This window comes from Glossina fuscipes, unplaced genomic scaffold, assembly GCF_014805625.2.
Source record: "Glossina fuscipes isolate IAEA_lab_2018 unplaced genomic scaffold, Yale_Gfus_2 1, whole genome shotgun sequence".
In the NCBI taxonomy this organism is placed as follows: Eukaryota; Metazoa; Arthropoda; class Insecta; order Diptera; family Glossinidae; genus Glossina; species Glossina fuscipes.
The window spans coordinates 26,919,806-26,937,796 of NW_023998415.1; the positions used below are offsets into that span (position 1 = coordinate 26,919,806).

Here is a 17,991-nt window from a genome sequence, read left to right on the forward strand (position 1 = left end):
TTTTTTTTTTTTTTTTTTTTTTTTTTTTTTTTTTTTTTTTTTTTTGTACTCTACACCACTTGTGTGTGCTGGTTTATGCAACAACCAAAAGAGTCACTTATTGATTTAATTCAAATGTGTCTGTCCGTCGGTCCGATTATGAGTCATAATTTTTGAAATATTTTGATGAATTTTCTTACACTGACGTGTTTCGGCTCAAGGATCACTTTTTCAACTACTGTCCGTGTAACGCCTCATCTTGAGAGGTTATTACATGTATAAGAGTGTAGGGCCATATAAGGTATTTAATAGCCCATTTGTACTTGCATTTTTACTTGCTTACTTTTTGAAAACGAACAATTAATTTACCTGGCAAAACTCTTTTAATCTAGGAATAGGGTCACTTTCAATATGGCAAAGTTGAAAACCAACCAATGTATGGCCTCCTCGACACCTATATGCAATAAAAAAAAAAAAAAAACTAAATCCTTCTCCTATTTTAGAATAATTTGAATATCCATCGATATTGAATTTCGCTCTAAAACAACTTATGCGTTAACCGCTTATTTAGCATGTGTCAGTTGTGCTTATGGTCGCATCATTTCCACTTTCTAATTTGTTTCTTTAATGGACGTAAATTAAAAGTTTTGTCTGTAGATTGTAGATCCTGCCAAGTAGTAGTTTTCAAATTAAAAATTCCCGAAACCTTCTTAACCGAACAACGAGAACTGAGCGAATACGATTAAATTGAAAAAAATTAATTTTAATAATAATCAGGAATGCCTCCATTTAAAGGACTCTCTGATATTTAGTCTTGAAAAGCTTGCCAAAGAATGACAGGAATAACCAGCCACTTTCTTAATCATAAGTATAAGAAACCATTCGAAAGCACTTTTTATTGAAATGCGTTTAGCTATAAACTTTCTACTACTGATTTGTTGTTTATTTACTTATTTATCGTTTTTTTCTGTTTTTTTTTTTTTTTTTTTTTGTTATTATTATTATTTTACTTTGTTTGAATTTTCATTCATTTCATTGGACTTGATTTGATTTCGATTTTACATAAGGAACTTCCTTCGTTTGCCTTAATTTGCATTTTTTGTTTACCTTAAATATAAGAAAAATAAATCCTTAATAAAATGCACACACGCAGATACTTGTTGGTGTACACCGTATAAATATAAACTAAAATTTTCAAATATCACAGCGATAAAGCAACAAACAAACTATGTACTTAGAAAACGGAGGTGTAGCCAGCCACACAATTATAAACAAAAGATACGTTACAGCAAAGTCGACACCAGATTGCCAACTAAATTCATAGAAAATTTAACTAAATTTCAAAACCTCACAATAGATAAATGCAAACGAACAAAAAAAAAAAAAAAACCAAAAACAAAAACAGAAACAGAAACAAAGAAAAAAAAAAACAGAAAAAAAAACGAAAAATAAATAAATAAATAAATAAAATAATATAAAAAACAAATCGAAACAAACGAACTTGTGTACAAAAGCGTACTCACTCATATGTTCACACAGACAGACGCGTGCACTTGTGTGGAAAATTTTAATAAATAAACTACTACTACAATTGTTAGTAAATAAAATAAATTACATGGTTGGTTATTGTTTACTTTTTTCTTGTTTTTTTTCTTTTTCTTTTTTTGTTTCTCTTCCTCTTCTTTTTCTATATATGCATACATGCACGTAAGCAATATAATTGAAAACTTAATAATTTTCAATCTTTTTAACAGAGAAAATTGTTGAAATGTATATATATATATATATATATATATATATATATATATATACATATATATATTTTATGTAAATAAAAATATGTGTGTTTGTATATATTATACAAACTATTGCTACGAAATAATGATTTCACTTGTACCCTATAACAGTATAGAGGAGACATGTGTATGTATGCCCTTGATGAGCATAAGATTTCAAATCACATTGAACGTTACATCTCTATTCGTCCGTTTATCCATTTGTCTGTATCGATTGTTGAGATTATGAAAGTCGCAAAAATTAAGTACAAAAACTTGAAATTTATCTTCGACTTTTCTTCAATTCAGCACATCACGTATTAGTCTAGAAAATGGGTTTGATTTCTCCGTCGTCCGTGCACGAAATATTCTTTCATTAGTTGAAGAAATTTGAAAGGAGAAAAAATGTCCATAAATATTATTATCAATAAACAATGGGTAGCAAAGATCGAGTGAAAATCAAATTTCAATTATTTAAGATCCAGCGAAGAGGTCAACAACGCCCGATATATAAAAAGTGTCGATTTAAAGTATTATATATAGAGGTATTCGTTAATATTTAATATTAATTCGCTTGCGACGTGGCCATGATTTTTATACATTCGCTACAACCTACATTGGCTACCTGAAGCTTATACAATTCTCTTACTTATTTTGAAATAATAATTATAAGATCATTTTAATTTGTTTTTTTTTTTTTTTTTTTTTTAAACCCTCTCTAAACACACTACAAGCGATTAAAAGTATATCAAATTTCTTATGCTTTTTGCATAATATGAATAAATAAATCATATCCATAATGACGGATGTCTATAGAATCCTTTCATAGAAAGAGATTATGCCTAATGGGTTTTTAAAAATATCTCTTCGGCATCTCTGCTGAGTATCGAAATGTTGTTTCTAAAAAACCTATAAGCACAGTTATGTAATTTCAATAAGTAAAAAATCGAAGAAGGTCTTGTAAAAAATTCGAGATGCAATGTCGTGTCAATACAATGCAGAAATTTAAGAACATTGTTCGGTGCAAAGAACATTGTTCGGTGTTCGCTTTGGGCAAATTTATCGACGCTCTCAGAGCCCTTCGATGGGTTTATTTTTATCTATGCGTAACACAATGATCGGCTTGTTCAAATGAAGCAAAAAAAAAAAAAAAAAAAAAAAAAAAAAAAAAAAAAAAAAACTCCATCTATACTAAATTACACTTCCTTGCGATTATAGTTAAAAAAGTTAAAAATGATTCTTGAGTTTTACATTGCACTTGCTCCTGAATCTGCAAAAACACAAACTCGACAATTCGCCGTAACAGCTCTTACGCTATTATAAATTAATTCAAATTGGATCTTGGAAATAGTCGTCGTACGAATAAACGCGCGATTTTGTTATAAGTGATACTACCTACGTGCGTTGTTTTCTGGCGGGAAAATATCTAAAACCGTTTACGTTACCAAGTATATAGAAACGTTTCGAGCCGAATAATAAATTCACTAAACTTCCGTATTAAAATGGAGCGTATATAAGAGTCTTTTTAATATGTTCATTAAAAATGTAAACGATCGGTATCCAAGATTAGTTGCTATAACACAAATATAGTTGTTCTTCTTTTTGTCTTAATAATAAGAAGAGAACGTTTGATATATTTTGATTTTGATTTAATTAAGACGAGAAACTCACCTTCTTTTCGGGTTAAAAACTTTTAATAAACGTGCGTACTATTACTAAAATAACACTCGCTTATTGAATGTCAAGGCGACTAATGATCATCGTGTGTATTAAGCTACGATTTTTACGCTTTATGTATAAATTTAAGTAAATGACAACAACAACAACAACAACAACTACACCCACTCACAAAATGTATAAACATATATGCGGTCGTGTAAACTCAAACATATAAAAAAACAACAATAGCTAATAATAAAACAATAAAAATAAAAAATAATCGTGAAAAATGAGGCCAACAAATCAAAAGAGACAAAGAATAATGACTGACTTTGAAGATTCAATAAGCTATGAGTTTAGTTTTATTTTTGGAAATTTGAGGTAAAAAAAACAAAACAATTCATTGTCGGACTAACTGCGTGCGATACATAGCAATGACAAAGAATATTAGAATATAACTTTCATTTCGATCTTAATCTCTCGTCATCCGATTGGTGAGCAGAAGATTCCCAATTTGTACATTTTTTTTTTTTTTTGTTTACTGTTCCCTTCTACTAGTAGTAAAAAAAAAAATAAAAAAAAAAGAGATAAAGACATGAGGACACCATTAGTTATCGCAAAGCGTAAAGCATTTAGGTCATGAGTATGCCTGTCCATGCTATCGTTCATTTCTTCGCTCTCACTTTCAGTCGATTTGCACAGATTCAGGCTTTCTATTGAATATTCCTTCCAAGGTAAGTTTCCCCTTCCACCTTGCCTTTGCAAAACTTGAATAGTAGTAATAAATAATTAATTACAAACGATTATTGGTTGTCTTGTGTGTGCCTGCGTAGATTGCTAAGCGATTTCTGTTTGTTGAAGATATATATATATATATGTATAGGTATTTACAATACAATGTGTTAATCAGCTTAGATACATATAAAATATATTTATATATACACACTTATATATATATATACACTTTTTTTTATTTACACTACATAGTATGCAGTGGCTTAACACTCAAGCAATTTATCGAAGAATAAAGTTTTATACTTCGACAAGAATTTTGAACGTACATCGAAAATATTACACATACACATATCATTGACGACATCTAACTAACATTCAGGCCTTTTTATTAATTATTAGAACTTTGCCTGGCGATACACTGCTGCGAATGGAAGACCATCGAAATGCAATGGCAGTAAAGCTTCGATTCTCAAGAATTATTTACGAAACAAATTTTTTTTCAAAATCATTCAAAGTGTTCTCGAATCAAATTATAAAGGAAATCATGCTATGAACGTCATCTTGTTTTTAATAAAATGGACATTTCATCATTGCATTCTTCTCTTATATAAACAATAAATATTTTTTATAGTTTCATTGAGCAAAAAAAAATTTCATCTTTTTAAAAATTGAAATTGATTATTCGTGCAAACATACATTTCAGTTCCATGAGTTTTTTTTTTTCATATTTCCCTTAAGATTTGATCCACGTGAAAGTATGGCCGTCATTAGGAAAGACATTTAGAAAAATCAAAACACTAAAAATGATTTCAAAATATTTCGCTACTATTAATTAATTAGAATTTATTAAAAAAAAAACACTCAAGTTTTCAAATTTTAAATTGAAATATTTTTTGAGTGTATTGCGCATACGTACATACGTGCATATGGTTATCAGTGTGAAACAGCTGTTGTGCATAAGGTTGGTAATTATCTATTTACTCGTTGCATATTTTTGATGATTTTTTTTTTTCTTTTTCTTTTTTTTTTTTTTTTTTTTTAATCAAAATAATATAATAAAAACAAAGAGCACGAAAAATACTTTTAAAAATAAAACAAAAAAAAAAAAAAAAAAAAAAATGGTTTCTGTTGCTTTAACATTAATAGTGTGCGTGTGCTGCCAGTTAGAACAAAGCTAAACAATGATTAACGTACGTAGAGAAAGCAATAAAAAACTTTTGTACTTTATTGCTTACATAAACATACGCACGAACGCATATAGTTGCCTCGTATATTCGAGATGATGGAATTTTTTTTTTAAAGAAGAAAGAAATCAATTAATCTTTAGAAAAAAGATTTAAGGATTCCGTATTGTACTCGTTAAGTGACAAATAGACACGTAATCCACAAAACTTTTCATTTATACATTAATTAATTGTAAGCGATAGAAACGGAAAAATCGCAAGGCATTACTTACACTCATGTCATATTTAGCGAAGTCATAATGCATACATACAATAATTTTGACATCATTTTGCATGCACTTCACATCCCACTTGATTATGTGCATTATATAGGGTAAACTTTGCCGTATATGTCGTGTCGCATCATATTTCGAATAATATTTTTATAGAATCTATTTGGCAGACAAGAGTGAATTGTGTTTTTTTTTATTTTCGGTTTTTTCGCATTCGAAGCCATGAAATCAATTTTGTGAGTTTATATCAATTCTGATATTCCGAAACAATAATCATAACGGAACTGCTCAATATCAATATCAGTTTCGTTATAAACAAGTAAAAAGACTATAGTCGGACAAAGGCGACCATTAAACTGCAGACGTCATTTTGCCTCTTACAGTCATTAATTTATTCTCGTGATAATACACGGAAAATTCTACATTATAGCCTTTATATTGCAGGGTGCTTAAAAGTCAAAGTTTGCCTCCGTGCAGCCTAAAAAACAGATCTGTGTAGGCCAAATTTGCCATCTGTGGGACCAATTTTCATCATAAAATATTAAAAAAATAAACCTTTTTGGCATACAAAACCTGATTCTTCATTAGGACCCTTATAGGGAACGGGGTCAAAGAAATGGATCTACGTGTTCCAAGACTGGTAAGATTAATTTTTATCTCAATTTATTGTTATGAACGAGTTTTTGTCAAGAAACCTTTCACCATATAATGATTCGGTTTTCATATAAAAGTTTATGTATAGGAGGGGGTTAGTTAAACTGAGCAGTCCAAAGTTCCAAAGTTTTAACACCGATTTAGAATGCCAAAATACTATTACTCGCCCTTTTTTCGCGAAATTCTAAAAATTGCGAAATATTTTCATGTATGACAACTTATCGATATAAGGCGTTATATGGGGAGAGAGAGTTGAAAAAATGGTCCGATGCGAACCATTTGCAGAAGCGTTCACCCTTGAGCCAAAACAAATTTCTTTAAAATATCTCGAAAAATGGCGACCTGTAAGTTAATCACAAAAATACATGAATCGGCATCAGACGGACAGACGTACAGAATATTTTAGTGTAATAAAAGCTACGTCTCTCATCTCCTTCGCGGTGTTGCATACGTCCGCTTAAACTTAATATACCCTGTACCAGAAATGATGTAGGGCATCTACATAAGTTTATTACGCCGCGAAACCTATAGGCTTGTTAAGTTGCGATGTCACTCTAATGCTGACCAAAATGAAATATTTAAAGTAAATTAAAAAAAAAAAATATTTTGGCAAAATCGATAAAAAGAAATCAAAATCAGGATCAGGATCAATGCAATGTTTCGTTTAGCTTTGAAACGAATTCTGAATACCAATCCTCTGAAAGTAATGAAAAATTAAGAAAATTTGCCAAAAAATGTGCTCATCAAGAGTGGGTTTGCACTTTCGCATTAAATTTGTCTCGAGTTTTAGAAAATTTTTAGACCAAATCCTAAATAAGCATCTCTTGTCGATCATAAAATTTTTCCGGCCAAATTTTTTGCGGCCAAATTACGCTCTTGGGACATGGTTAAAAAGGTTTTGATATCTGTGAGTAAATTAAAAGACTACAGAATAATAGATTTTATTTACCATTATAGCCGTAATACTTGCTCTCTCATATGGAAACGTATCTCTTATACGCATATCTTTATAAATTATTATTAATTATCAGCAATTAATTTCAATCCGCAATACAAAGTTCAGTTAAGTAAGTTTTTGAAATAATAAAATATCGTTTTATTTGTTTATGAAATTTTCATTGACTTTTTGTTATCATTAACTCGGCAAAAAGAATTTTTATTACGATATTTCTCATTTTCACCTGTATATAAGAGTTATTCGACAGGGGTCAGAGTTATTCGACAATTAAAACATATATGTGCCATCAAGAAGCCGAAAAAATCGAAATCATTTTAAGGCTAAATATATGTATGACTTCAATAAACATCAGGATAATTGTTAAGCTATTAAATAATATTTAAATTTTTGGATATTTGATTTATTCATCTTTATCATAGGCCTTTACCTTGACAAATACTCATATCGATGAGTTTTCCCTCTTCTTCCCTTTCCTTTCCTTTTTTTTTCCTTTTTTGCATGTTAAAGAATTTCAAGACGACGACGACGACGACGACGACGACAACGAAAAGCGGACTTAAAAATTCCAGCTTTAACCAATGAAATGATTTTGGTTATCATCTACTTATCCCACTCGTTACTAAAGCAACGATAAAAGTAATATAAGCCCATATTAAAACGGATGGAGGAAAAAATTCTTTTAGGCAATTACGGCATTAGTCGTTAGAAATACATTATCAAGCGAAAAAAAAAAAAAAAACTTTTGTTTATTTAAAATTTTAAAAACAATCAAGAACGAAATGCTGTCATAGAGAGAATATTAAAATTATTTCAGCCTTGTTTGTACACATCTGCTTATACGCTAACAACCAGAAATATTCTTTTATGGGAATGAAAAATAAAATTTTATTATTGCCAAGGTGCTATGGATTTTATATTAAATTCAATTAAATACCCGCTAGCATTAACAATAATATTTAATGTATACGGGTCTTGATGTGTACCTTGAAAGCCCATTGATTACCTACAAAGAAGGTTTAATCACAATATTAATGAAAATCTATTTCAGTGCCGCAATAACTTTAGACACTTTAAAGCGCTTTCAATCGCATTGTACCAACAAAAATAAATGCGCCGACTGCTATTGAAGTTATGTCATTCTGTCTCTTTTTAGTTACTCGTGATAATGCATTTTTAAAAACTGTACCATTTGACAGTTGGAATAGCAAAGACTCTTTACGTATTATGCATAAATGCAAATACTTGCTAATAGATGCTCATCCCGATATCACAAACGGAAGCAAATGATAAACATGCCGTCATTATATACAAAAAATGTATAAAAACAAAAAAAAAAATACTTGTAAATAGCTGAAGGAACGGTACAACAATGAATGCATAATAAGGCCCGCTTATTACGATACATATTGACATACATAAACGAATGCCACAAATGGTAAAATTCACGTGAGACCATAATGACTGCAACACCTACGTAGCTATTTTATAAATTTATGTTGCTAATATGTTTTTACTCTAACCACTTAAAGTTTATTGACTTTGTCATTTCGTGTGCAACGCCTCCAAATATATTAAATGCTGCAGGAGTTCCCAAATTTTAAAACGCTTACCAGTTATGCTATGCTAATGTGGGACAAAGCTTTAACTTTACAAATATTTCAAATATGAACAGCTCAGGCTTAACCCAATGTTCATCTAAAATAATTGTACATATACACAAAAGTATTTTTGTAAATTTCTATCATACCTCAGCCTCATTCTCTAGCGATGAACAAAAAACGTGCGATCACCCATCTACAAAAGACGATCTGAATCAGTTATAATTATTTAATATTTAATTGTATATTAGGCGTAAAAGTAATTAAAGTTCACAATATCACAAGTCGTTCATGTTAATATAATAATTGAGATTAATTAACTCATTTAAGACTAAAGTTCATAATCTAATATTCATATTATATTAATTGTATTTGTATTGACCCTTTTAGGATATTTAAGTGTCTTAAATTAGTTTTTTGTAGTTAACAAGAGAGAAATTTTATTCCCCCTTATAATATATATATCCTGATCTTTGAAATCGGATGCAATTTGAAAAGATTTACTATCATCGCGCGTTTGCTCTAATAGCAAAGAAAGCACTTTCTATATACACTATACGAGTAAGCTTGTGCTCAAAATTTGATATTTGTATTCAAGGTTTTTTACTGTTATTTAGAATCGGCCCACCCGGGGCTGCGGCCTGTATCTCAAAAGAGACCTTTTCTTCAATGAATTAATGTCGGGAAAAAATTTTAAAAATTACATAAGTGCATTTCAGTTTTAAACGCAGCTCTACCATAGCCGTCTATACAATGTGTTTACTGTATTCATATAAATATTCAACGAAAGCATGTTGTTAAGCAAAGTTAGCTTTGCCAACCATAGATTCAATAGCCAATATGTATAGTTCGTGTTTATATTTCAGCTGCTTATGGCAACTGTGAGTCCAGTGATGATTTCTTTTTATACACTACATCACAGGCGGTATAGGGCACATTAAGTTGGTGTGGACATATGTAACACGCAGAAGCGCTTAACGTAGACTCACCTTTTATTATACCGATCGATTCAGTAATCTGAATTGGTCTAAGCCTGGTTGCCCGTCTGTCCGTCTGATGTCTGTCTATGTATTTTTGTGTCCAATTTGATGGAATATGATATACCGACGTGCTTTGACAAAAAGATGAACACTGTTGACAATGATTTGGATCAATCCACTTTTTCAACTACTCACACAACATAACGTTCTATTTTGAAACCTCGTGAGATGGAAAAAAGTTGCAATTTTCGCAATTTGTAGAAAAAAGTCGCTGAGTAATAGTATTTCGATCTTCTAAATTGGTATGAAAACTTTCGATCAACCGGGGCAATTTTTGAGCCTCCTATCATATAATGAAAACAGAAATTTATCCGACAAGAACGTATAATTTTCAATGCTTGACGATGAAAATTATATAGTAGTAGTAGTTTAACATAAAAAAATTAATAACGCTTTTCACGAAAATTGATCCTTTCCAGAGCAGAAAAGTCCAAATTTTGACGTGTGATGATCGAAAATGACCTTTAATATTATAGTAATCGCATACAAAAATGAAGTCTATAAAATTTAGATCATCTACGCCTATTTTTGGATCACACCCTATGTAAGGATGAAGCTTGTACCATATTAGGTTGCGTTTTGAACCCCTTTTCCGTATAGATACGCAATTGAAAACTATGCCTTTGTGTAGAAACAAGAGATAATTTTGTGTTCTATAATAAAAATAAGAATTGTGTTAGACAATGTGGGGTAGGTTATTTAATGGTCGACCTTGCCCGACTATTATGTTCTTACTTACGTTTAAGAAAGAGCGCGTTCACAAAGTTACTTTACTCATTCTTCCTCTTAAAAACACTGTCTTTTATACTACGCTCCGCAGGCGAGAAAAACGACGAAATACCGATTAACCACAAATAGTGGCACTATACTTCCCCTCTATAACTTGTTTTATTATATTTTAGTTTTTCCCTTAAGCCTAGTAAAGGGATTAATTAAACGAAATTTGAAAGCCATTGCTTTTTTTTTTAGGTTAACCAATCATTCAAGGAATGTCACCTATACCTGTAACGCAACAATGGCAGAAAGAAGTCGGGAGATAGGGAAAGCGATTGTTCGCTTAGAGCTTTTCCCCCCGATTGCACCCAGTTATGCTGGCATAATAGTCGCTTTTCTTAACTACTTGGCTATGCAGCAGTCCTATATATCGTAGTTTGATTAGCACAAGTGCTTCGATCTGCACGGAAAACACTTTTTCCATTATATTGTTTTTTTTTTTTTTCATTTTTACACTCGCCAAATAACGACAGCAGTTTGATGGATTAGTTTTTCCATTTGTAAAAGATTGTGAAAGATGTGTACATTCTCGCCCAGCTTTTGAGTCGATTTAATCATGTCAATGTATCTGGACGTCTCCCTAATAGTCTGCTTCTCGCCTGGCTAATGGAAAATCCACGATTACAAAAAAAATAGGACAGAACATTGACATTTGGCGTATTGTACGTATATATATGAGCAATCACCTCTTGGATATGCCCTATACGTTGCAACAGGATGCGAAAAACAGACGGAAAGAAGCAGAGATCGGAAATGGCCGCAGCCTGGTCGGTGTGCGCGTAATCGTTGTTAAATGTTACGTCTTTACCAACTTAGCATTCATTATAACCCCACTGGAATTTCAACCCGCGAACTCCGATTTGGTAATCACGACTTTTGTCCACTCGACTATGTGGCGGCAACTCTTGATTATTAGCGGTCGAAACCGGTTATAGCGATCTAAAATATGGGTATAATGCACTCACAAATTTTGCCGCAATAGAGAACACTTACGATCCTGAAAAAATTTTTGTGGAAACTCGTTACCTACACATGCGGGGACTATCTAAATCATCGCTGAAAAAAAAAAGATTAACTTACAGTTATTAAGCTATCATTATATTAATCTAATATCCGAAACAAGCGGTCCTTAGCGCTAGCTAAAAACCGTAGATACAAATTGCCTCAGCCGATCAACTCACGTGCTCACCTTTATTAAGACATTTTATTATTTCAATTTGTTATATCGAACTTATTAGCTTTGTGACATCAGAGATATGCCCTTTGGTGGAAAAAAGAAACGAATCAATTATAACGCATTTTGTATTTCTATAAAAAAAAACTGCCACCTTTTATGTATTTGTCAAGACCTTTATTAAAAAGCAAAAAATAAAAAAAAACGTACCAAACCCGACCCAATATTTGTTTATATATTAGTTTGGGGAAAAAGAAATCCATTATTTTTTCGGTAGATGGCTGCACTGATAGATTTCTCGTAAAGTATCGATCAAACAATTTCAGATTTATGCTCGTTGGAAAGGTGACATTTCGCAGTAAAAAAATTCTTTCGCTGAATGATGGATCGAATTTCCATCTGCGAAGCCTTGGCCAAACGGAATGAGATAGACCCATTTCTTAAACGGATGGTGACTGGAGATGAGAAATGGATCACATACGATAACCCTGTGCGAAAACGATCGTGGTCAAAGAGCGGTGAAGCACCTCAAACGGCCAGGAAGGTTTTGCTATGCATTTGGTGGGACTGGAAGGGGATTATTTATTGTGAGTTGCTTCCATATGGCCAAACGCTAAATTCTGATCTCTACTGTCAACAACTGGACCGTTTGAAGATAGCGATTGACCAGAAACGGCCAGAATTGGCCAACAGGGGGAGGTGTCGTGTTCCACCAGGACAACGCTAGGCCACACACATCTACAGTGACTCGCCAGAAACTTCGGGAGCTTGGTTGGGAAGTTTTAATGCATCCGCCATACAGTCCGGACCTGGCACCAAGCGATTATCATCTTTTTCTTGCATTGCAAAATTTCTTTTATGTTAAAAAATTGGAATCTAGGGAGAATTGTGAAAATCGACTACTAGAGTTTTTGGCAAATAGAGACCAGGACTTCTATGAGAGAGGCATTTTGAAGTTACCTTTAAAATGGCAACAAATCATACAACAAAAGGATGCATATTTGACCCAAATCGGACAATCCGAAGCATGTTAAATAAAGTCCTGAAGTTCATATAAAAATAATGGATTTCTTTTTCCCCAAACTAATATATATACAAAAGCATAAATACATACAATGGTAAACCATGCCTTGGTAAAGCAAAACAAGAAAGCAATTATTTCCGGCTCGAACTGAATCTTTTATTATCTAAGTTGTGTAGGATAAGATTACGCCGAATCAAGATCTTGATATATCGATCTTTTATTGTTTCTTGTTCTTGAAAAGGAGATTTTATCCAGCAAAAATGTAGTCTTCATTTTGAAAACACTATAACTTTAATGTCACAATTAAAACAGAAAGAAGCATTTTTTAGTGATTGCCAGCAAAGAGGCAGATCCACAGACAACCTAACTGCTGGTTATCAATAGTTTAGCACGCGGAAAGCGATGATAAAAATTTTGGGGCAAAAGGGAGAAAAACCGATCGACTCCATCCATCCACAATTCATGGCGATCAGAAATACTTGCATCCCCATATTTGCGGTTCTATTCCGCAAACTATTCTCACAAATATCCCAGATCCGTCTACAAACGTGTTTTCTAAATTACTACAAAAAAAATGTTAAGTAAATTTTCTATTATAGCTAGTGATTTGAAATTTGGCACAAACAAAAATAGTGATGTGTGTGAATATGGGCGACGTTATCTTGCTCGGCCACGATAGAGACATAAATTTGGCTGCGAATTTAAAGAATTTTCGAAAACAATTTTGAAAAAGAAAGTACGAAAGTTCTTCAGCTCGTTCCAAATGTATTTTCAAATAGATTCACGAATTGTATACAAAACTGTCTTACGCTTCCTAACTTGGACGGAGTAGGCGTCCAGGTCCAACCATATCTTGATTTTAACTACTTAGCACTGTTCGGTTTCTAAATGTCTTCGCTGGTTATAAATTCGAATTTATCTTCAAGGAAACATGGATGTCTCAAATACCAAACATTAGTCGTTTGGCGAGCAGTTCGTAACGTCAGATGGCAGGATTTACGATTTACCTAAAGAATAAATGATAATAATGATCGAAATTTCCCTCGATTCGAGAAGACATATAAACCTAAAATTCGATATCGTGCAAACAGACTAAAAAACTTGCCTATCTTTCACTTCTCGCTAGAATCGATATTATATATAAAAACTTTTGCTTAAGTCGCTATGCATTTATGAAACGGCGGTAATGGCATAAACAAATGCCAATAGAACAGATATATTGTGATGAGAATTTTCATTATTAATATTACATTTTTTTGTATAAATTAAGACAATTACCACATATCCCATAGTGTGCTTATGAATAATGAAATCATCAAATTATAAATAAACAACTTTCGCTTAAGAACTTTTGGTTTCTAATAGAAATAGAAAAAAATAAAGGAAAGAAAGACAGCCATAAACGGTGACCTTGACATTTATTAAAGGGTTTTAATTCGTATTTTTCTTGATTAATGGTAATTGAAGGATAAATGCAACTGTCACGCATACACGTAAACGTAGATATAACCAGTAAGAATATTTCGTTTGGGTATTAGATGTGAATCTCTTAACCTAAGTAAGTAGTGCTTCTACATCACTTTCATGCAATAGAATCATACGGATATGTAATTCATTCAAGGTCATGTAACTGTAAGAGAGAAAAAGTAAAAACTAATCCAAATTATATTAAATAGAATTTAAATGGATGATGATTTCTACACGTACCAGGCGTCTCGAACAAAATCTGAAAATATATATTGTATAGAACAAGACATGCATACGAGACATAATATCGTAGCGATATTAATTATATAGGGTTGTCCATTTCCAGGACGGTACGCTCCATGCATTTTTCTTCAGTGATGAGACTCATTTTTCGCTCGGTGAATATATATCAACATGCAAAATTTTCGCACATCTGCGACAGTGCAAAACTAAAAACAAATGTCAAAAAACCATTGCATTCTCGAAAGGTCACTATATGCTGTAGCATTCAGTCTAGAGGTGGTGGACGAGACTCTGACATAGACCGTCTATTTTCATCGCTACAATCTCATGATTACCAAGTTTTGTGAAGATGTGTGGTTTCAACAGGAGCGCGCCATAAGCTACACAAAACGGCCCGTTTCGACGGTGCTGTACTATGAATTGCTTACCAAGATCGTACGATTTTTCACCAATGAACTTTTTTTCTTTTTTGGGATTATGCAAAGGTTCGAGTTTATGCCAGCAATCCTCAAACAAATCTTTATTCAAACCTCAATCATCTTCTTCTTCTTCTTCTTCCTCTTCTTCATCACTGAAGAATGGACTTATGCTTATTTTGTTTTTCCTTTTTTTTTTTCATAATGCATGGAACACGCAAAAGGAAGCTTGAGGGACCCTATAAAGTGTATATATATTCTTGATCAGCGTGCAATTCTAAATTGATTAGGCCATGTGTGTCCGTCTGTGTTTCTGTATGTCCGTGCGTTACTTGTTATTGACACTCTCCTGGTCTCAAAAATAAAGATATCCGCTGCAAGTTTGGCAGAGACATTGGAAGTTTTTGCATGCAGGTTGGTGTTGAAAACGGGCCAAATTGGTTAAAGCAGAAGCCCGCAGTCGAGCATAAACTGAGCGCAAGTCTGTTTTTCTTAACAAAAATTTGTGGGCTTTTGCTCGTTACTCAGAAATCATAAAAGTTAAAAGACTGAAACTTTCCACATTTATTTTAGGAAATACTCTACTCTTTACATTCAAAAATGGAAAAAATCGGTCATTCCCACATAAACCCATAAATGATTAAATTTTATTTTATTTTACTTTTTTGAGGTTTCATGCTTATTTATCATAAGGCAAAAGAAGACAGAATGTTTAAAACTATTTTGTACACACCTCAAATAAAGATATATTATCTGCCTAAAAATGGGCTAATTCGGCGATTAAGTTTTTCATAATAATACCAACGATATGGGTATCAAATAAAAGAACTTGGAGAGGGTATGCGAGATTCGGCCTCCGCCGAAAATAATTTTCTTATTTGTTTATGTTTACTTTCGGAACCGGGAAGTGAATGAGCCGATATCAGGCATTGCAGAAATTATAACATTAATAATAATTTAGGAAAATTTAAAGAGCATAAGCAAATTTCAATCATTTTGGGGCTCTTTTAAATTTAGTTAGTAAAACAGCACTAAACAATGTATTTCCTTCCCTTCTTTTCCACTTATGGCCCTCTTTGTCACCTGCCATAAAACCGGTCATAAAACCATGTTTGACTTATGTTTGTGCGCTATTTCTCTTATGATGTTATATCAAAATTGATACTCCGACCGGATCGCAACAATCGAAATGAAATTCTCGAATATCAAAAAATAGACCGACGTCATGCAAAATTTGCTAAGATTGTCTTCCTTGTCAATTTACAATTATGAACGAATTTTCAATCTGATATTTATATCTTTTTCTTATATAAAGACTTAGTACAAGCGGTTGTATCAGAGGTTGTTCAAAAATTGCGTCATAGAATATCGAAATGCTATTACTCAGCGACTTTTGTGGACAAATTGCGAAAATTGCAATTTGTTTCCATCTAACAAGATTTCAAAATAGGACGTTATGTTGTGTGAGTAGTCGAAAAAGTGGACCGATCCAAACCATTTTCAATAGTGTTCATCCTTTTAGCAAAGCACGTCGGTATATCACATTCCATCAAATTATGTCAAAAATTGTAACGTAAAAATACGTGGGTAGGACAGGCCGACAGAGGGGCAAACAAACGGAAACGCTTAAGTCCATTCAAAATCAATTTCTGAATCGATCAGTATAATCAAAGGTGGTTGAGTCGTAAGCCCTTCTGGGCGTATCATACGTCCGCCCAAGCTTACTGTGCTCTTTACGACAAATGGTGTAGAGTATTAAAAAACACGGAAAATCATGCGTAGAATACGTGCTTGATAAACGTATACGGAATGTTACCGTAATATGCCTGACATCATAAATTCATGACAATTATAAAATTTACTGTTACATATCAAGGTAACTCTTATTAATTATTTACATACCCTTAAACATATATGTAATAAAAATTTCATGTTATTTACTTAATGCACGTATATAATTGTTACTACATTGGAAATTATACCAGAGCCATAAAATGTCACGAAATAATATAAAGTAATATTACCTATGTTGTTGTTGAAATACACGCGATTGTGAATACAATAATACATATAAATACACAAATCCGGGCATCTGGGCAATTGTGTTAAATTAATAAAAAGTCGCCTACAGATATCGTCTTAACAATAGTTTTCATTTACGTAAGCCGATGTCATTACAGTTTGTTAACCGCTCTCTTCTAATCTAAGTAAATGAAATATTACTGTTTTTGAATTAATTACATTAATTACTATATAAATATTGGGCAGAATACATCGGAAATGTCGTTTTGTGGCATTTAACAGATTAGAAGAAAACCACAATTCAACTCCTTCATCTTGAGTAAGTCTCTCGAATCGAATTACGAAACCTATATTTTGTGATTTTCGATTTTTCCTCTTAATCCTTTTATTTTACATATTGACTTTTCCATTTAACATTTCTGCTTTGCCTTTACCACCATTCACCACTATTATCGCACATATAAGCATTGGTCGTTACCAGGGTATTTCCCAGCAATTCTTGTTAATCGCCTGGCCGCGTGATTTTTTTATAACGACAACGGATAAATCGTTATTTGCTTTCCTTATTCAAAATTCACTTGACTTCGACGAAAACGGTTATCATTTACTATCAATATCGTCAAAGAAGATAATCGCTTAAAAAATACAAAGTCATGCGACTTCACTAAAGAAATAGCGGGCGTCTAAAGTAACGAATTCTTCACTGTAAATCCATTTGCTGATTTTTTGAGATATTAATAGAACGCCAGTCCACGAATAAAATTCATTTTTCTTACATATTATATATGCCTGCATAATAACGAAAATATCGGAACATTATCACGTTCCAAAAAGTATTCCTAAAATGTTACGATTTTTTTTTTTTTTTTTTTTTTTTCAATGCTGTGACTGAGAGTGTTATCACCTACTCTTGCTTTTAAAAATTGACAAAGATGAAACCAAAAGAATTTCGTACATAAAATATGTAGATAGAGAGAGAGAGAGAGAGAGAGAGAGAGAGAGAGAGAGAGAGAGAGA

At 32.4% G+C, this 17,991-nt stretch overlaps 1 protein-coding gene across 2 annotated transcripts in view; it reads right to left on the reverse strand.

Annotated features, from left to right (window-relative positions):
- Positions 1-17,991, reverse strand: part of LOC119632720 — a 31,855-nt gene that overhangs the window by 8,873 nt on the left and 4,991 nt on the right. Inside the window, exon 1 of one of the 2 annotated variants that reach the window (XM_038025793.1) lies at positions 1,087-1,283. The exons of the other annotated variant lie outside the window; for it this stretch is intronic. The gene's annotated coding sequence lies outside the window, so the exon portion shown is untranslated. Of the gene's footprint in view, positions 1-1,086; positions 1,284-17,991 lie in introns of those variants that run through there. 2 annotated transcript variants of the gene reach the window in all.